At 39.8% G+C, this 22,056-nt stretch overlaps 1 protein-coding gene across 7 annotated transcripts in view; it reads right to left on the bottom strand.

The window, feature by feature from the left end:
* The window catches only part of AOPEP (aminopeptidase O (putative)), a 347,525-nt gene extending 329,192 nt beyond the window's left edge, over nt 1-18,333 (bottom strand). For 6 of the 7 annotated variants that reach the window (XR_004819509.1, XR_003523595.2, XM_027614771.2 and 3 more), the window contains exon 1: nt 18,253-18,333. The gene's annotated coding sequence lies outside the window, so the exon portion shown is untranslated. Of the gene's footprint in view, nt 1-13,217; nt 13,286-18,252 lie in introns of those variants that run through there. The other variant, XM_027614766.1, reaches the window with a different exon arrangement.
* Between the last annotated feature and the right edge of the window lie 3,723 nt (nt 18,334-22,056).

Consider the following 22,056-nt stretch of genomic DNA (forward strand, 5'->3'; position numbering starts at 1 on the left):
GTCTGTTCATGTCTTCTGCCCATTTCTTGATTGGATTATTTGTTCTTTGGGTGTTGAGTTTGATAAGTTCTTTATAGATTTTGGATACTAGCCCTTTATCTGATATGTCATTTGCAAATATTTTCTCCCATTCTGTCGGTTGTCTTTTGGTTTTGTGGACTGTTTCTTTTGCTGTGCAAAAGCTTTTTATCTTGATGAAATCCCAATAGTTCATTTTTGCCCTGGCTTCCCGTGCCTTTGGCGATGTTTCTAGGAAGAAGTTGCTGCAGCTGAGGTCGAAGAGGTTGCTACCTGTGTTCTCCTTTAGGATTTTGATGGACTCCTGTCTCACGTTTAGGTCTTTCAACCATTTGGAGACTATTTTTGTGTGTGGTGTAAGGAAATGGTCCAGTTTCATTCTTCTGCATGGGGCTGTCCAATTTTCCCAACACCATTTGTTGAAGAGACTGTCTTTTTTCCATTGGACATTCTTTCCTGCTTTGTCAAAGATAAGTTGACCATAGAGTTGAGGGTCCATTTCTGGGCTCTCGATTCTGTTCCCTTGATCTATGTGTCTGTTTTTGTGCCAGTACCATACTGTCTTGATGATGACAGCTTTGTAATAGAGCTGGAAGTCCGGAATTGTGATGCCGCCAGCTTTGCTTTTCTTTTTCAATATTCCTCTGGCTATTCGGGGTCTCTTCTGGTTCCATACAAATTTTAGGATTATTTGTTCCATTTCTTTGAAAAAAGTGGATGGTATTTTGATGGGGATTGCATTGAATGTGTAGATTGCTCTAGGTAGCATTGACATCTTCACAATGTTGGTTCTCCCAAACCATGAGCATGGAACGTTTTTCCACTTCTTTATGTCTTCTTCAATTTCTTTCCTGAGTCTTTTATAGTTTTCTGAGTACAGATCCTTTGCCTCTTTGGTTAAATTTATTCCTAGGTATCTTATGGTTTTGGGTGCAATTGTGAATGGGATCGACTCCTTGATTTGTCTCTCTTCTGTCTTGTTGTTGGTGTATAGGAATGCCACTGATTTCTGTGCACTGATTTTATAGCCTGCTACTTTACTGAATTCTTGTATGAGTTCTAGCAGTTTTGGGGTGGAGTCTTTTGGGTTTTCCACATACAGTATCATATCATCTGCAAAGAGTGAGAGTTTGACTTCCTCTTTGCCGATTTGGATGCCTTTGATTTCTTTTTGTTGTCTGATTGCTGTGGCTAGGACTTCTAATACTATGTTGAATAGCAGTGGTGAGAGTGGACATCCCTGCCACGTTCCTGACCTTAGGGGAAAAGCTCTCAGCTTTTCCCCATTGAGAATGATATTCGCTGTAGGTTTTTTGTAGATCGCTTTTATGATATTGAGGTATGTACCCTCTATCCCTATACTCTGAAGAGTTTTGATCAAGAAAGGATGCTGTACTTTCTCAAATGCTTTTTCTGCATCTATTAAGAGGATCATATGATTCTTGTTCTTTCTTTTGTTAATGTATTGTATCACGTTGATTGATTTGCGGATGTTGAACCAGCCTTGCAGCCCAGGGATAAATCCCACTTGGTCGTGGTGAAAAATCCTTTTAATGTACTGTTGGATCCTATTGGCTAGTATTTTGGTGAGAATTTTTGCATCCATGTTCATCAAGGATATTGGTCTGTAATTCCCCCTTTTTGATGGGGTCTTTGTCTGGTTTGGGGATCAAGGTAATGGTGGCCTCATAAAATGAATTTGGAAGTTTTCCTTCCATTTCTATTTCTTGGAACAGTTTCAGAAGAATAGCTATTAATTCTTCTTTAAATGTCTGATAGAATTCCCCTGGGAAGCCATCTGGTCCTGGGCTTTTGTTTCTTGGGAGATGTTTGATGACTGCTTCAATTTCCTTAGTGGTTATAGGTCTGTTTAGGTTTTCTATTTCTTCCTGGTTCAATTTTGGTAGTTGATACATCTCTAGGAATGCACCCATTTCTTCCAGGTAATCTAATTTGCTGGCATAGAGTTGCTCATAATATGTTCTTATAATTGTTTGTATTTCTTTGGTGTTGGTTGTGATCTCTCCTCTTTCATTCATGATTTTGTTGATTTGGGTCATTTCTCTTTTCTTTTTGATCAGTCTGGCCAGGGCTTTATCAATCTTGTTAATTCTTTCAAAGAACCAGCTCCTAGTTTCGTTGATCTGTTCTACTGTTCTTTTGCTATTTCATTGATTTCTGCTCTCATCTTTATTATTTCTCTTCTCCTGCTGGGTTTAGGCTTTATTTGCTATTCTTTCTCCAGCTCCTTTAGGTGTAGGGTTAGGTTGTGTATTTGAGACCTTTCTTGTTTCTTGAGAAAGGCTTGTATTGCTATATACTTTCCTCTCAGGACTGCCTTTGCTGTATCCCAAAGATTTTGAACAGTTGTGTTTTCATTTTCATTGGTTTCCATGAATTTTTTTAATTCTTCTTTAATTTCCTGGTTGACCCATTCATTCTTTAGTAGGATGCTCTTTAGCCTCCACGTATTTGAGTTCTTTCCGATTTTCCTCTTGTGATTGAGTTCTAGTTTCAAAGCATTGTGGTCTGAAAATATGCAGGGAATGATCCCAATCTTTTGGTACCGGTTGAGACCTGATTTGTGACCTAGGATGTGATCAATTCTGGAGAATGTTCCATGGGCACTAGAGAAGAATGTGTATTCCGTTGCTTTGGGATGGAATGTTCTGAGTATGTCTGTGAAGTCCATTTGGTCCAGTGTGTCATTTAAAGTCTTTATTTCCTTGTTGATCTTTTGCTTAGATGATCTGTCCATTTCAGTCAGGGGGGTGTTAAAGTCCCCCACTATTATTGTATTGTTGTCAATGTGTTTCTTTGCTTTTGTTATTAATTGCCTTATATAATTGGCTGCTCCCACGTTCGGGGCATAGATATTTACAATTGTTAGATCTTCTTGTTGGATAGACTCTTTAAGTAGGATATAGTGTCCTTCCTCATCTCTTATTACAGTCCTTGTTTTAAAATCTAGTTTATCTGATAGAAGGATTGCCACCCCAGCTTTCTTTTGTGTCCATTAGCATGGTAAATGGTTTTCCACCCCCTCACTTTCAATCTGGGGGTGTCTTTGAGTCTAAAATGAGTCTCTTGCAGACAGCATATGGATGGGTCTTGTTTTTTAATCCAATCTGATAGCCTGTGTCTTTTGATTGGGGCATTTAGCCCATTTACATTCAGGGTAACTATTGAAAGGTATGAATTTAGCGCCATTGTATTGCCTGTAAGGTGACTGTTACTGTATGTTGTCTGTTTTCCTTTCCGATCTTTGCTGCTTTTAGGCTCTCTCTTTGCTTAGAGGACCCCTTTCAATATTTCTTGGAGGGCTGGTTTCATGTTTGCAAATTCCTTTAGTTTTTGTTTGTTCTGGAAGCTTTTTATCTCTCCTTCTATTTTCAATGACAGCCTAGCTGGATATAGTATTCTTGGCTGCATATTTTTCTCGTTTAATGCTCTGAAGATATCTGGCCAGTCCTTTCTGGCCTGCCAGGTCTCTGTGGATAGGTCTGTTGCCAATCTAATATTTTTACCATTGTAGGTTACATATCTCTTCTCCCGAGCTGCTTTCAGGATTTTCTCTTTGTCTCTGAGACTCGTAAGTTTTACTATTAGATGTCGGGGTGTTGACCTATTATTATTGATTTTGAGAGGGGTTCTCTGTGCCTCCTGGATTTTGATGCCTGTTTCCTTCCTCACATTAGGGAAGTTCTCTGCTAGTATTTGCTCCAATATACCTTCTGCCCCTCTCTCTCTTTCTTCTTCTGGGATCCCAATTATTCTAATGTTGTTTCATCTTATCATATCACTTATCTCTCGAATTCTGCCCTCGTGATCCTGTAGGTGTTTCTCTCTCTTTTTCTCAGCCTCTTTATTTCCCATCATTTGGTCTTCTATATCGCTGATTCTCTCTTCTGCCTCATTTATCCTAGCATTTAGTGCCCCCATTTTTGATTGCACCTCATCAACAGCCTTTTTGAATTCAACTTGGTTAGATTTTAGTTCTTTTATTTCTCCAGAAAGGGTTTCTCTAATAACTTCCACGCTTTTCTCAAGCCCAGCTAGTATCTTTAAAGTCATGATTCTGAACTCTAGGTCCGACATCGTACTAATGTCCGTATTGAGTAGGTCCCTGGCTGACGGTACTACCTCTTGTCCTTTTTGCTGAGGTGATTTTTTTTGTCTTGTCATTTTGTCCAGAGGAGAACAGATGAATGAGAGAACAAAATGCTAAAAGGTTTACAATGTCCCCAGCAAATATACTGTATACAAATCAGAAAAGACCTGAAACCAGGGGAAAAGAAAGGGAAAGAAAGAAAAAAGAAAGAGAAAAAAAAAGAAAAAAAGATAAAAACAAAAACAGAACAATACAAAAAAAGCAGAATATGATCCAATATGATCAGGCTAGTGCATAGATCAGTGCCACACACTAGATTTTGGGCGTATTTTGGTCTGTTAGAAAAAAGTGCCTCCTAAAATTTTAAAGGAAGAAAGACATATATGTACAAAATAAGGGTTGATACAATGAAGGGATGGAAGATGACTGTAAAGATGAAAATTATAAAAGATTTTATAAAAGGACTTGATAAGAAGTTGTTTGAAAAAAGAAAGAAGAAGATTTAAGAAAAAAAAAAAGAAAAAAGGGAGAGAATGTGATCAGGCAGGAGACTAGAACAGAGCCATACACTAGTGATTTAGGGTATATTTTGATCTGTTAGAAGAAACTGTATCTCAAAATTTTAAAGAGAGAACAACTTATATATATATATGCCAAAAATAAGGTAACTACTATGAGGGGATAAAATATGACTCTAAAAATGAAAAAATAAAAAATGTTTTTTTTTTTAAAAGAGATTGATAAGATGTTGGTTGAAAAAGGGAAAAAGAAAAATAAAAAAAAACAGTTAATAAAAATTAACTTTGATGAACTAATGAATCATGGTAAAAAAAAGCCATGAATTCTATGTGCAGCATTCCCCTAGCGCTGGAGTTCTCCCGTTCTCCTTGATCGGTAAACTTGGTCTTGGCTTGCTGGCTGTTCGTGCTGATCTTCTAGGGGAGGGGCCTGTTGCTGTGGTTTCCAAATGTCTTTGCCGGAGGCTGAATTGCCCCACCCTTGTCGGTCCGGGCTAAGCAAGCTGCTCGGGTTTGATCTCAGGAGCTTTTTTTCCCTGCAAGCTCTCGGTACAGCTTTGGAGGACCAGGGCAAAAATGGTAGCCTCCCAATCTCCACCCGGAGGAGCTGAGAACTCAGGGCCCCGCTCCTCAGTGCGCCCCCAGAGAAAAGCAGTCACTCCCTTGTCCCCGGTCTCCGGCCGCTCTCCGCGCTCACCCGGCCTGTGACCGAGCATTGCTATCTCTGGCACCCGACCCCGTGTGGAGTCTCCAAACCCAGCAGATCCCTGCGGTGCGTTCCCGCGCCGCTCCTCCCGGGGGAGGAAGGGGAGTCTCCCCAGCTCTGCCGCTTGTTGGGTCCCTGCTGCAGGAGCAGTGGCCCGACTGGGCCGCGGAACACAGTTTATGGCAACCCCAAGCTGAGAGGCCGCGCCTCGGCTCCGTCTCTGCAGCCGGCTTCCCCGCTCCTATACCTGGGAGCTCTGGCACACTCAGGCACCCCCGGTCTTTCTGTGACCCCAAGGGTCCTGAGACCACACTGTCCCGCGGGGGTTCCACCCCCCGCTTAGCCACTGCAGCGACGTCCCTCAGCGGAGCCGACTTCTAACAGTTCCGATTTTGTGCTCCGCGGCTCTAGCACTTGCCAGAAGCGGCCGACGGAGGCCCCTCCCCCGCCGTCTATCCTCCCGAATATCGCCTCGGATTCACTTCTCCACACGTCCTACCTTCCAGTAAGTGGTCGCTTCTCTGTTCAGAGAGTTGTTGCTACTCTCCTCTTCGATCTCCTGTTGAGTTCGTAGGTGTTCAGAATGGTTTGACCCCTATTCAGCTGAATTCCTGAGACCAGACGAAATCTAGGTCTCCTACTCCTCCGCCATCTTGCTCCGCCTCTTGTATATTATTTTAAAGACTATTTCAAAAAGTGTAAGCCCTGAGTATTTCCCAAACTTCCGTCAAATACATGTAACACCTTCAGTATTTTTGCCATCTTCATACCATCATCTTATTAGTTTTTAAATACTTTTTCTCCAATCCACTTTACCATTGACTCACCTTTTATAAAATCCAATGAAATCATGGGTTTGAATGGCTATTTTGCATTTTCCCATATGTATTAAAAGAGATACGTAACTATTAAAATACAGAAGATGCTCATCCATGTACCACTTTAAATCATCTTGCATACAAATCAAGAAAACATTGGTTTAAAAAAATCAGCTGAGCCTGGTAACATATCTGTATCTACACTTTAAAAGGTGATAAATCAGAATGTTCAGGGAGCCACTTCACAGCAAAATTTAGGACTGTCCTACTCTATAAAGGCATATTATCAGTGGGAACCACAGGGCTGGCATTCAGCCAAGAAAAAATATTTGAGAATAACACTGGAATGGATGGTAGAGAAAAATGACAGGCAATAGGTCTCCATAAGGGAAGCAGCTGAAAGAACAAGGATGCTAGGTCTTCTCTTCAAGTTCTTGGGTATGGGGTGGTACAGTCCAGGTGCTACTGCCATGCTCTGCTTGCCAAACAGAGCTGAACTTGGCAGAAGGCCAACTGACTAATGGACGAGTGGGCAAGGCTTTTTATTGACTTTGCTTCCTTCCTGCCAACACTAGTACTAAAAGCCTGCAGAAGGGCCCATTTCAAAAGTAGTACTCTAGGGCAGAGAGGGGCTGGGATCTACCACACCTGTTCCTCCCATCTAAAAGAAATATGGGTTAGATTTCATTTTGAAATATTAGTACCGTGGGTGCTTCGAAACAGCTTCCTAAGAGCAGCTTACCCCCATTCCTGATGGAGGATGTCATGATTACAACGCACCCACACCCTTCCAAAAAAACCACACTGAAGACACTGAAATATTTAATCACTTTTTTTTTTTTACTTCCTTTTCTCACTGCAAAGGGGGACTACCTCTTTTTGTAGTTATCTATCCTAAATAGGTGAAACAATTATATGCCACTGCCTGTATTCTTATCTACTTCAAGAAGTCTTAACTGAATCTTGGGTAGTGAGGCATAGAGAAAGACAGTAACGGGAGGCTCTCTCCAAAGAGAACTGGGGGGGTGGAGGGGTGGAGGGGAGGGGGGAAAAGGGAGAGAGCCAGAGAGAGAGAAATGATTCTTGTCCCAATTCCTGGTCTTGAATCATTTTCCTGGGTGCTAGATAAAACAATTTTTTATATAATTCTATGCAGGAAAAAAAAATCGTAAGTCATTTTAGGTAAATCTCCTCCTTCCCCTCACAGTGAACTTAGGGTACTAACCTGTAGGCTCACTGACATAGTATTTTCTTAACACTCTTGATGCCTTTTAGGCTTCTAGCACATGGCTTGGAGACTGTGAAAAGATATACTTTTCCAATATTTTCTCAATTTAGTTCATTCCTTTTCTGTGTGAAGTTTTAATATGTAGCCTCATAAATGTAAACATAAGCTTCATTAGGACTATTCAGAAGACATGAATTATAGAACAACAAATTTTTAAATCTGACTTGTTTTGTGTTATAATGTCACACTGTCAAACTGGTCTTTTAGGGGCATTTTTAACCTAGGAAGAATACTCATGATTTCTAGAATTTTACCCCAAGCATCTCCAGTGGATATTAAACATTCAGGTAGCTTCATTACTAGCAATTAAGATTCATATCTGTGAGTATCTTCAGAAACTCAGGAAAACATCTGTATCTCAGGGTAAAATTGTAATCCGATAAAGTGTTTCTCAAAGTGTGGTCTGAAGTTCATGTGCCCAAGAATGAACCAGTGAGGGGCAGGTGAGGGGGGGGTGGTGCTTGTTAAAAATACAGATTCCCTGGGGCACCTGGGTGGTTCAGTCAGTTAAGCGTCAAATTCTTGATCTCAGGGTCATTGGATCAAGCCCTGCATTAGGCTCCTCACTGGGTGCAGAGCCTGCTTAAGATTCTCTCTCCCTCTCCCTCTGCTCCTTCCCCACTCAAAAAAAAAAAAAAAAAAAAAGGAAAGAAAAGTCTACTTAAAAAAAAAATACAGACTCTCAGACACTGTGTCAGATGTTTTAAATCAGAATCTCCAGGGATAGGGGCCAATAATCCACATTTTAAATAAGATGTCTAGGTAATTCTACTCTAATGCTTCTGAACCATTTAGCTACTTGAACTCTTGCTATCAAAAAGCCATGAAAACAGGATTCCCACAGGTCACTGCCTACACAAGTACAAAAAAAAAAAAAAATCAGGGGATAAATATTTAAAATGAAAAAGGAGACAAAGTGAACAGTTGTCTTCCATTATGGTCTGGGAAAATTTAGATTCCAATGTAAACTGCAGCCATGAACAGGGAGTATTCTCCACCAACAGGCCTGTTAGATCTATAGTGTAGATACCAGTATCTCTTCTGCCCTTCAACTTGAAACACAGCATACTCTGTAAAAAGACCTTCATCCCTAAATAAAGATTAAAGGATGTTCCAGCATGCAATGCACTTTTCACTCATTCTTTCTCAACACTGTGACTTTGACACCACAATTAAGTAAAGTGGTTATCAACCACTTTGAGTTGCTTGAGCCAGTGGTTTTCAAACTTGAAATGAATCATCTGAAAATCTTGTTAAAATACCAACTAATGGGCTCCAAGAATTTGCATTTCTAACAAGTTCCAGGTGAAACTGACGCTGCTGGTCTAGCGACCAGACTTTGAGAACCAGTGGTTTAAGCTAATTCTGGTCTCCTCCCAACCAGCACTATTTAGAATTCACTGTGAAGTTCAATGATGTTGGGATAAATAAATAAATAAATAAATAAATAAAAGACTCCATCTGGCAAATGCTCCAACCACTTTCTATAGGGCTTCTTGTGTAGGACTCGGCTCAGTATCTTCAAGAAATTCCCATCATTCAAAACTTGCAGTATGAGTGAAAAGTTTGTCCCTTCTTGGCAACTGCAGAGATGAACACCTTCCCATCCCTCTCCTGGCCTCTGTCTGACCCTACTGCCCCCACTTCCTACCCTGCATGAACAACCTTTCTGTCCTCTATAGGAAACCATACTTCCTACAGCAGGAAAGCTGTAGGAAGGGCAAGAGGTCCCTCTGTTCCTGTCTTAGGAAACAACATTTCCTTTAGCCAGAAATCAAGATGGGCTCCCTCCATTTAGTGATTTATTTGGTGACTGTCACAGGGCTATAGCTACAGACAATTCTGGTGAGGAGTACTGTGTCTAAAGGCAAAATCAGGCAAAATTAGATTCTCTAGAAATACTGGCAACATTCAGATCTCATTATTTACATTCTGGTTCTCCATGGGAATAAATATATAAGAGATTTCTCCATTGAGAGATAGGTCTAGAATTTACACACTACATTTGGGTGCCCCATTCTCTATAAATAGCTTTCAAATCCATCTCATTAAGGTTTAAAATATACTCCTGGCATCAGGTTCTAAGTGGTGAACTGAACATGTATGCAGTTCATCCTTCCCAAGAAAAGAGATTTCAACTAATTCCTAGAAATTGAATAGTATTTGGGAGAAAGATAAGAAAATGCATTTGATATAGCTTCAGTATCTTTAGAAGATCTTCAGGATCTCCATTACCTTTTCAACTTGAACACACAACTGAACATATGTAATTGGGGCCCATGTTAAAATTAATTAGGAAGATTTAAAAGTAAAGTTAAGCAGTTTATTTTTCTTTGAGACTCTGATATACACTGAAGGAAATAGAATAAACCTGGAGAACAATACAGAACAACACCAACAGGGAAATGTGTTCTTAAAGTGTTAGCCATAAGCTGGTTAAATGTTGCAAATACTGCATAACATTAACAATTTAACCAAGAAGTGTGAAAAATATGACTTTCTTAAATTATTGTAAGAACATGACTAAACACATCATAACCATTGTATTTCCAGAACCTAACACACTCTCTTTATTAGAAAAGTCTTTAAGCCATGTTCACAATCAAAATGATTTGTTATGAACATTAGTCAAAGTCCTTGGGCATACATGTGCTCCAATGTGACCCCTGAAGAATCCTGTATCTGTCCAAGTACTGAGTGTGGTTGCAGACTGAGCACAAAAATTGTTTAGTGTCATCTGCCACTAGAAAACAATGGATGGGATGTAATGCTGTTGCTTTTTAAAGCGCAACTTCTGTGATAAAATATTGTCTTCTGGCATGCTTTTGTATTTAGGACAAATGTCTGTTTTTGTGGTTTGGAGAGAACAATTCATTTCTCCTTTGAGGTGCTAGATCCTACACACCAAAACAGATCAAATCCTTATGAAAAATTGGTTGTCATTTTTTACTGAGGTAACAGATTAATCTTTTTCTTGGAAATCCTCATATTTAAGTATGGAAATAAGGTCATAAAATATCACTGTTAATCACCATTAGGGGATTTAGCCATCACAAGACATTCCTTAATAGAGCTACTTATTATTCTTCATCAAATATAGTAAAACATATTGATCAAATAGATCAGTATTCACAAAAAATAATTCATGTAAGAATCAAGTAAAAATGTCAAGGCTTTTAATGCCACCTACTTACTTCTTATTTTGCAATGACAGCACTTGTGATATAATAACAAAACCTACATCAGCTTATATCTGTAGATTAAGAGTTTTTTTTTAATGCCTTGTAAAAGAAGTGGGACTTAGTGCCCACTCTTTCTTGATGAATAATGCAAGGTAAGCTCATTAAATAAAGTAAAAAAAAGAAAAGTTCCAGTGAAGTAGGGATTTATTGAACACAGGAAAAAGCAAAGGCATATTCTACAAGTAGTTTATGGTCCAGCTTACTGAGTCCACTGTAATTACTTCTCATTCAACACTATACATACATATAGTTACAGTTTAAAAATAAATATGAAACAATAAGGAGCAAAAGAGAAGACAATGGAGGGGGGAAGGCAAGGGAAAAGAACATCTCTAACAGGTTGAAAGATTTAAGGATATGTTGACACTTTTGCCAAAGAGCAGACTTCATAATGAAATGCCCAAATGCAAAAGAAATACCCTGAAAATTGGTCACACAGCACAGAACCAGGGCCTTTTGAAAAGTAATATATTTAGAGGTAGAGGACCACAAAATCAGATCAAGAAAATATGGAAAAGGAAACAAAAAAAGAACTCCTCACCTAAAAAAAAAAAAAATACTACAAAAACCAAGCTGGATAAATTCCACAACTTTAAAGTATTACAGAAGGGAGGTACAAGATCTGGGAATTGATACTGTCAGAAAAAGAGATGAGAAACACTTAATGAATAGAGTAAGGAAAGAAACATCCAGAAAGTCTTCGTTCTGTTCTCATTGCAGAAACTCGGGCTGTTCCCTGGCTGCTGTCCCAGCTTGCTCCATCACTATACACTAGCTATTTTCCCCCTCCCAAAATTACCTACTCAGTGCCAACAACCTTTGCCTTCACTCCACTCAGCAAACCAATGGTCCGTTCTTGACATTTTCATTACTTGGAAAAGCTCCATCACTGAAATACTTCATTTCCATAATCTAGTATCAGAGCATGCCCTCCTGTTCTTCCTACTTTCTCTTGCTTACTCACCAACTCTTAGTACATTGAAACTCCAGTCCCTCGACTTTTCCATTACCTTCAATGCATCTGCTCCCTCTGGCTCTAGGGCAGAAGTTACAGTTGGGAGATGATTTTGCCCCTCAGAGGACATTTGGCAATGTCTGGAGACATTTTTGATTGTTGCAACTGGAGTGGTTGGCTCCTGGCATCTAGTAGGTAGAGGCCAAGGATGCTAAACATCCTACCATGCACAGGACAGCTCCTATGAGGGAGAATTATAAATGTTTCTTAAGTTGAGAATCTCTGTTCTGTGGCCTTCTTTGGATAACGTGATTCATTTCTTCAATCACTCTTAGAACATTTTAACCTCAATTCTCTTGCTCTTTCGTCCTTCTGACACCTGTTCTATAAAACCTAACTTTTAACCAATTGAATCACCCAAGTTTTCTACTTCTAAACTCAGTGTACTGAACTCAATCAAAGCTTAAAAAAAAAAAAAAAGATTACATAAATATCACATGACCATGCAAAAGGCAGATGCTACACATTCAAGCTTCCAACCTCAAAGGGACCCCCAGCATTACCAGGCAGGCAACCTTTCGTGTCTCTCTCTAGCTGCCCCCTCAACTCCTGTTCTTTCCCCTCAGTGACTATTCCAAACTTCTACCTCTCCCCTCAATCCTCACCTCACCAAATCAGCACTCAATATCAACAAATTTACCTGCTTCACTTAAGAAATTTTGCCACCATCAGACAAGAACTTGCACATATTCCCTCCCCATCCCATAAACTCATTCATATCTATCCCCACCCTTCCCCAAGCCATCCCTCCCAGGAAGGTGGCGTAAGTGTCCTTCCTGTCTCAGCACTCCCCGATCATGGCCTGTGCTCTATCAACTCTCACTGACCTCTGGGACCCTGCTTCATCAATCATCTATCCCCTAAATGCCTTCCCTCAACTTCTTCCTCTTTCTCAGCCCTTTTCACCTCAGAAATAAGTTATTGTTCCAAACTCTTTTTAGGGGGAAAAAAACACAACTGAACAAAAAGCCTACCTTACTTCCACATCCTTCTCCAACTCTTCTCTCGCCCCACACAGCCAAATTCCTTAAAAGAACTGTCTTCACTCCCCATCCCCGTCACTCCATCTCCCTTCCAGTCCACTGTGCACACCCCTCCCATGCCACTAAAACTCCACAGTGGAAGCAAATGACTCCCTATATGTCAGCTTCAGTAGGTTCTTCCAGTCCTGAATTTGGGAGCATTAACATACATGACCATACCCTCCTTAAAATTCTCTCTTCTTTCGGTATCTGTGATAGCACTCCATCTCTTCCTACTCATTTGGTGCTTCCTTCTCCCCCTTCCTAGATGCTGGTGTACCCTCCAGCTCTAGCTTCAATTCTTCTCACATGTCTATGCAATCCATGCTCTAGTCACTTTGAACGCATACACCCAGTCCCGACCTCTTCTAAGTTTTCCTAGTGAATGACACCACCATCTACTCAAGTTACCCAATACCCCAGATTTCTTACTCTCACCCACACATAAACAATTGTAAAGTCCTATTGATTTAACTTACATATCACTTGGATCCCTCATATCAGTTCATTCTCTTGGCAACCTATCCAATTCTGGGCATTCTCTCTCACCTAAAACATATATAAGAATATTAAGTACCTACGAGTAAAAAAAGGGAGTCTCCTCTTACAAGTAAGGATGCTACACAAACACAATGTGGTATGATTCAAAAGAATGTAGAACATGGGATTTCTTTTTTAAAAATGGATTCTGTTTGAATATATGCAAATCATTTCATCATCACACGCTTCAGACTCCCGACTGCTGAGTGAAGGATATAAGAGAAATACCTAAGGGCCCTTTGTATCCTTAACATTCATTCTATAGTTTGATTTCTGCCAGACATTACTCAGACAGTTCACACCTCCAAATATGCTCCACACTTGCTACACACGCAAAACATGATCAGGGCAAAAGAAATAGGCTGAGATGTCTCTCCTTTGCTGCCAAAATCTATCAAGCATATCCCAATTCCCAACAGTTTCAAAAAGTAAACCTTCAACTGCAAGTGTCAAAGAAATAAAATGTAAGCAAAGGAAAAGCCAAGAAAAATTATAGTGAAATTGATTATGTATCTAAAAATGCTATCTCAAGATAATTTCTTCAGGAATCAAGCAATACAGAGGAATGAGTTAGCAACAAAATAAATGTGCCATAAACCATTCTGACAGTCAGTAACAACATTATAAACAAAAAGCTCTTTTTACCCACAAAAAAAGAGTGTGGGAATTGTGCAGTATCAAACACCAACACGATATCTACACAATATGAGATCTTAAAACATTTCAGGATCTGCTTTTTCAAAGACAGACTCTCAGAGAAAGATAATATGAACTAAGCTGTGAAAATGCAGTTTGAATGCCATTCAAATGTTATCACCCCAGCCAAATGAGAAGCACTTGTCACCCTTTTGACAATTTGGGTTCAGATGCTCTTCCATTGCCTACTAAGCTCGGAAGTAACGTTCTATTTTAAAAATGATATAAAAAGAGAGGGTAGAGGAACAATGTGGCAGGCAAAACAATTTACATTGTAAAATTGATACTGAGCCAAGTGTCAGCACCAAATATAGGATAAATCAACTCTGGAGCCACCCAGCCTGGGTTCAAATTCCAATTTCATCACCTACCAGCCTTGTAAATTTTAACAATTCAATTAATTTAAGTTCTCTGTGCCTAGCTTCTTCATCTGTAAACCCACTTTACGTCACAGGTGAAGTGCTTGGAATAATGCCTGGCATACTGTAAACACTATGGAAATACTAGGTAATGTTATCATGATTATTATTTCCCTTACTATATTGAGACTAAATGTTAAGTGAGAAGAACAACCACACTGTAATACAGGCTCAAGCTCCAGTTTAAAATTGTTACCAGGTATTTTGTTCACTGTTCAATAACAACTGTTATTTCAATTGGTATTTTCATCCCCATCCTCTAGAAATTCACAAATCAAATCACCAAGTATTAAGTTCATACCATATGAAATGAGTATATAGAAGCATAATTCAATATGCATCAAAAGTATAGCATATGCTATATATATATATACAATAGAATGTCATTCAGCCATAAAAAGGAATGAAATTCTAGTCTATGCTATCACATGGATGAACTCTACTACAACAAAGATGAACCTTGAAAATATACTAAATGAAATAGATACAAAAGGATAGTGCACGACTCCACCTAAAATAGGCAAATTCAGAAAATCAGAAAGTAGAACAGAGGTTACCAGGGGCTGGGGCGGGGGAGGAGGGGAATGGGGAATTGCTTTTTATTGGGTGCAGAGTTTCTGTTTGGAATGATGAAAAAATTCTGGAAATGGATAATGGTGATTAATGATGTGCTTAATGCAATGAAGTATACACTTAAAAAGGGTTAAAATAGTAAATTTTACGAGTATTTTATCACAATCAAAAAATATCTTTTAAAAATACAACCTATATTTTCAACAGCAACTTTCAACAGGAGCATCAGCTTTAATAGTACTAAAATTTTAAAAAAAGATCACTTATTTTCAAGTTCCCGACGATGGACAACAAAGGAGTCAATATCAACCCTTAGCTGGACTTGGTTTAAAACACATGCTTGAAAATGGGTACATACTTCACAAATTCAAAAAGGAATATTATTTCATTTTGCTGATAGTCAATTTTTTTAGCTCGTTGAAGAGAAAAAAAAAAGAGGATTATACTGAGAAAATACCTTTATATGTGGCCAATGCATAATGGTAGTTTTATGAGGAGGTATTTATCCACACAGAATTATAACATGAGTACAACAGTATACCTGTGCAGGGCACCATAAATGGATGTGTAAATCTACCGGTGTTCAATTCAAAAGTAGACAAACCATGAGAGACGATGGACTCTGAAAAACAAACTGAGGGTTCTAGAGGGGAGGAGGGTGGGAGGATGGGTTAGCCTGGTGATGGGTATTAAAGAGGGCACGTTCTGCATGGAGCACTGGGTGTTATACGCAAACAATGAATCATGGAACACTACATCAAAAACTAATGATGTAATGTATGGTGATTAACATAATAAAAAAAAGTAGAGGGGGTTCCCATATATTGGTAAACCATAATTTGAACCACTGAAATATCCCCCAAATTCAAAACAGAAATTAAAAGCCTATTATTTTGAAACATATAATAACACAAAATATTTGAAGTCTCCATTCCAAACACCACAACCAAAAGGCATATTGCATTTCAAAGACACAACAAAAGTAAATTTAATAAATTAGCATTTTCCTAGAATGGCTAAGGTGAAGGTACTCTAGTTGGGATAATTTAATTCTCCAGTAAACTCATAAATACCATATATCAAATATCACTCAAGGAATAATACATAAGGCCAAAACCAGACTAACAATATTAGCAAACACTTACGTGGCTCTTCCAATACGCCTGATTTGTTCTAAGCTCTTCACAGACACTAACTCACTTTACCCTCACAACAATCTTCTGAGAAAAGTACTCTTATTACTTACATTTTACAAATGAGGAACTGAGGTGTAGAGGGGTCAACTACCTTGTCTGGGCTCACTGAGCTGCTAGTAAGTGGTAGAGCTAGGACCTGAATAATGGAAGTGTGGTTCCCCAAACCCTGCTTTTAATCACTATGGTTTACTATCTCCTGGTGACACTGAGGAATGGAATACATAAAAATACAGACAAACTCAAAAGGCAAAACAACTTGTGCAGTTAAATATAATAAAAGCTCTGAGGAAATCACTGTATCAGAACACAGGACAGTAAGTGATACTTAGAATGACTGCTCTGAGACATAAGAAAAGTTTAAAACATGTCAGTATACATAGTATTTAAGAAAGCAAGGAATTTTTTAGGGCATTTAAAATTTTTCTATCCAAAACAATCAGTATGATTTTCATTTCTAAAAGGGTAAAACTTTCAACAATCCAGAATTACACATTCCCTAAGGGGTCTAAAAAGGGTCGTACTGAGCAATCTTGCTTGCCTCTTATCTCATTCTTAAAGATAAGGATAGTGTGTGTGTGTGTGTGTGTGTGTGTGTGTGTGTGTGTGTGTGTGTCATAAATTAAGCTTTCCAGGTGTTTTAATTCCAGGTATATAACAACTAATACTAAAGATATTACAAATCATTTAGATTGATCAGAGAATAAACTCATCATTTAGATTGATCAGAGAATAAACTCATAGAATTATGTGTGACTATTGTGAAAAGCCTAGAATGTGATCGTTTATAGAGTTATTTAAAAAACAAGAAAGAAAAGGTATAGGCTCTGAAGTCATACATAGACCTGAACTTAAAGCCTAGCTCCACCATTTAGTAACCATAAGTTTTTGGCAAGTTATCTTCACATACCCGAACCTCAGTTTCCTTCTCTGTGTAAACTGACGATAATAATTCCTAACTCACAAGGTTGTGTGAGCTAAGAAGAAAATATATGCAAAGTATCAAACACGGTCCCTGAGATACAGCAGATGGCTAACAATGAGCGACTATTATTCCCTAGTCTTATTCTACTTTGTCCCCCTAATATTAGAAGAATCTAATCTTACCAATTAGCAAGTCATAGGCAGGCGTCTCAAAATTACATGAAGTTACGCTCCATTCAAAAATGGAACATAAAGTACAAAAAAATACAAAACCAAACCATCAACGGATCAAAGATTTCAGAATCCTGCCTTTCCTCCCATATCTATCCTGGTTGGTTTTGTAATAACCCATATTACTTTATCAACAAGATGAACTTTATTATTTTTTGTTGTTGTCTAAACATTTCTAGTGGGGTTCTGTTGTTTATTTATTTTGATGGCTAACTTTGCAAAGGTACTTGTTACCACTGCTTGAAAACCAAAAGAAAGCTAGGAACAAGGAACATTTTAATGAAATGCTGTAGCAGTTCCATCCATCTCAACAGTTGATTGGATCCTATGTATATCATTTATTATCACAATAGATTTTCACATTATTACGCCACTTCCTTACTCAACAAATACATGCATTAAGGAGCAAAACTCCTTAATGTCTTTAGGGACACCAAAACTCAAAGCTTGGTGCTCTCAGTAAGGATCCTAGGGGCAGGGGGTGGGAAGTAGACGGTTGGAGGAGCAGGGAAGGTGCCTGGGTTTCACTGCAAGTGGAAAATAAGAGAATCGTAAACGGTATCTCCTTAAACAAGCCTGGATATGAGTCTTGTGGGGCAAGGAGTGGAAAGGGGCGGGCGAAGTGGGCCTGGAGGCAAGAGAGGAAGAAGGAGGCAAATGCAGGCTTTAGAATGGTCTCTGCCACGGGGGGAGAGGAAAGTCAGTGCCCATCGGCACCGCGAGAACTGAGGCGGAGAGAAGTGGCCGCTCAGCCCAAGTCCCCAGGACAGGTTCAGCCTCAGGAGTCTGGGAGGACTGAGGAAATGGGGACCCCACCGAAGAAAGATGAGCACTGAGGAGGGTTCCCGGTCGCCTTCAAATGGGAAGCTGCTGTGCCGGCCGCCATCGCGGCGCCAAAGAAGAGGAAGGCATGGACCCAACAGGGAGCGCACAGTTACCTGTCTTAGCCGCCTGCCCACCGGTCTCCACTTCCGCAGACTCCTGGTTACCACGGGCTACCCGGGCCCTGCCTGGTGACGTCATCCAAGCGCGCCTGGACCGCAGTCGGTCCGGCCCGCCCCCTCCGGAAGAGCTGGGCGGAGTCGCGGGGGGGGGGGGCGGGGAGATCTGCGCAAGCGCGGAGCTGCGGTTGGCGAGCGTGAGCCGAAGGGGACGGCTTCGTTTGGGGATTGTAGGGTTACCCTGTTAACCCGGTTTTTTCTTAATTACAAAACCTTATAGGCATTTAAGAAAAAAAATTACTGAATTAACAACATGCACTTTTTATTCCTTATTTTACCCTGCTCCTGGTATATATGACTGTAGCGTACATGATTCTTTCCACCACAATTTATTAAAGTTCTGTTATGTGCCGGGCAAGAAGTGTTAAAGGAATCTGGGGGGTACAGCAGTGAACAAAACAGTAATCTTCTGGAGATTCCTTTCTAGTTCAGAAAGTAAACATTGAATAACAACAAATCTATATGCGTTCTTAGAGATCAGAAGTGTGTGGAAGGAAAAAAAAGGAAAGAGGGCGCCCCATTAGTTTGAGATGTTAAGGAAGTAACTGTGAAGAGGCCTGTTGAACTGAGAAGTCCGCTTTGTCAAGATCTGGAGTTAGAACAACCAAGAGAAGAATCTAGATGTTCGAAAACTATGGGGAGGGGATAAAATCTGGTGCCATTGAGAAAGTGAGAAAGGAGGCTGGGGAAAGAACAGAAGATGAGATCAAGGCAAGTAGAGTCCTGATCTTGTAGAGCCTTTCTGCGTCATCATAAACGCATGGGTTTCATTTGAACTGTAACGGGTAGCCAGTGAAGAGTTTCAGACATGCAGGTGACAGGATCTGTTTTTATAAAACCGCCCTAAATGTTGTGTATACAATGAACTATTGGGAGACAAAGGATGCAAAGAGAGCAAGTTGCTTTTGCAGTGATGCTGTAAGAAATGATGGAGAGAAATGAACAAATTTAAGTAATAATTTGGAACTAGAGATGACAGACTTGGAGATGGATTACATAAGGCGATAAAGGAAAAGAAAGGTGTCAAAAATTACTCCTAAATTTTGGGCCTCAGCAAAAAGCCAAATAATGCAGCTGAAACAACTTCTAAGGCTTTGCAAGATTTGCTTCTCCTTCCTTCAACCCGGATCCCTTTGTTTCTATTACCAAGCCCTCTTGGTTCTTATCTCTTTGACTATCTCTTCTCAGTTTCCGTCCAAGGGCTCCTCTTTCTTTCCCTTTTCCTTAACTCTTTCCTCCTTGATCTTCTTACGCTACATCAAGCTGGAAACCCAAAAGCCTACAAGTGCTCAGGCAGTGAACATGAAGGAGTGAAGCTCATGATTAGAGACTATGGAGAACTGGAGTTCATGGTCCCTACTCAGCTCTGGATGAGTTTTGCCAACCAAGAGTGCTGGCTTCATGATGTGATGATACAGATACATGAAATTCTTACATAAAATTTGTTAAATTTCAAATGTTGGTCACTAATTTGAACTTTGTTAAACTTTTATTTTGGACCAAACAAAATCACATGTGCAGGCCACAAGTTTGCCTCCCTGGTGGATATTTTCCCTGTGTGATGACATCATCTACTCTCTTGGGACTACCACCAGTAAGTTGATAACTCCCAAGTCTGTCTCTCCACCCAAACCTTTTTAAAATTTGCTATTGAAATACTCAGTTGGCATCTCAAACTTGACATTTAAAACTGAACTCATCAGAGACTCAACTATAGGGAACAAACTGAGGGTTGTTGGAGGGGAGGTGGGTGGGGGGGATGGGGTAACTGGGTAATGGGCATGAAGGAGGGCACGTGATGGAATGAGCACTTGGTGTTTTGTGAAACTGTTGAATTACTGAATTCTACCTCTGAAACTAATAATACAGTATATGTTAATTAAATTTAATTTAAATAAATAAAACTGAACTCATCATCTGCCCCCACCATCAAACCTAATCTACTCAGTTATTCTGTCTCAGTTAACAGTATCAACATCCACCCAGGCACCCAACCCTGAAATCCAGAATGATCCCAGGCTCATCTCCCTTATCCTACAGTCAAACCAAACATGTCCTGACTTTGATCTCCTCAATATTTATCACATTTGCCTACCACCTCCATTCTTAACTAACCACTGCCTTTGATGAAGCATTCATATCTCTCTTTAGGAAAGTCACATAACCTTTCTGCACCTCAGTTTTTTTACTTGTAAAATGTCACATGAGTTGGAGAGGGGCACAGGGAAAGGGAGAGGCAGAGAATCTCAAGCAGAATCCCTGCTGAGTGCAGAGCCTGACGAGGGGTTCGATCTCACAACCCTCAGATCATGACCTGAGCTGAAACCAAGAGTCAGATGTTTAACCAACTGAGCCACCCAGGTGCCCCAAACCCTCAAATTTTAGATATAGAATATCCTATCTTTGCTGGACATGTGGCCACGCTCCTGCCCCTCCCCCTGCATATGCTCGCTCACTCTCTCTTTCTCTCTCTCATAAATAAATAAAACCTTTAAAAAAGAGAATAAAAAAAGTCATAAAAGAAGACCTAGCTGGCATAAGGGAAAAGATGCTTGGGGTTTGGCAGCCACCTTGACCATGGATGGTAAGCATAAGGATGAAGAGCCAACATGCTGAGAAAGGAGGGGGAGAAGGAGCGTGGGATCCTGAGTCACTGCTGACATTTTTGAGATGCTGACCCTGATATCTCTCTCTGGACTTCTTAGTAAAACAATACTCCTTCTGGTTTTTGCCCATTAGTAAGGCTTATTGTTGTTATTGCTGCTGCTTGCAATTAATTTTTGGTGTGTACAATTAAAAAAGGAATAAAGGAATCCCAGCATTTGGGGCAGTGTGGATTTATCTCTTCACTCTTTTCTATACCAAGCCTTGTTTCCCATGTTTAAATATTACTCACAACTGAGGCTTCTGCTCTTAATCCTGTTCTTGCTTTTGTCACTGCTACTATCTTACTCTTTTGAATGTGCTAATAAACCCTTCTCCACGATTTACCCTACTGTATACTAGATTTAAATGATCTTTTGCCTACCTCTCACCAGTGCAGTTTCAGGTATGCCATTACCACTGTTTTAGGCTGAATTGTAAAGAGTTCACAGAAAGGAAATGAGTCTTTGTGTTCCCTAGAAAATAAAGTTGTGCTTTGCCTTGTTACCAGAGGCCCCAGGATTTCTGGGTATGAGTGGTCTACTAAATCCCCATCCACTACAGGAAAACTCAATTGTTCCTGATTTTGTCACAATCTACATGGCCCTAGCAACTCACTCAATTTCTCTGAACTTGCATTTTTCTCATTTGTATAATGAGAAAAATGTTACTAAATGAATTTATGGTGGTTTTTTTTTAATTTCAAATTTCTACTTTTCTAAGTTCCTCTAAGTACCAAACATAGTTATATAAGCCCCTCAGCTCTTAATAGAATTTATTAGCCTAAAGCCTGTCTGCTGTGTCTCTGGCCCACTTAATGTCACCATAGTCACACCAAAGCAAGTGAGTGTGTTAGAACCCAGCATGGGTTGTATGCCATCATTTCCTAAGACAGGAGTTGTAGCAAAAAAATTCTATCTAAAACTCCTTGTGGATTGATGAGAGACAGGTGGGATGAATGTGTCAAAATATAAATGCAGGATTTAAAATATTTGCAAGTTTCTAAAAGAAAAATCATATCAGAGTAGGGTGGTTGGTAAATGAAAGTTGACTGTAATGACTGGCCTGACACCCATGAGCCACAAGTCATCTCAGTGA

This window comes from Zalophus californianus, chromosome 13 (genome assembly GCF_009762305.2).
Source record: "Zalophus californianus isolate mZalCal1 chromosome 13, mZalCal1.pri.v2, whole genome shotgun sequence".
NCBI lineage: Eukaryota > Metazoa > Chordata > Mammalia > Carnivora > Otariidae > Zalophus > Zalophus californianus.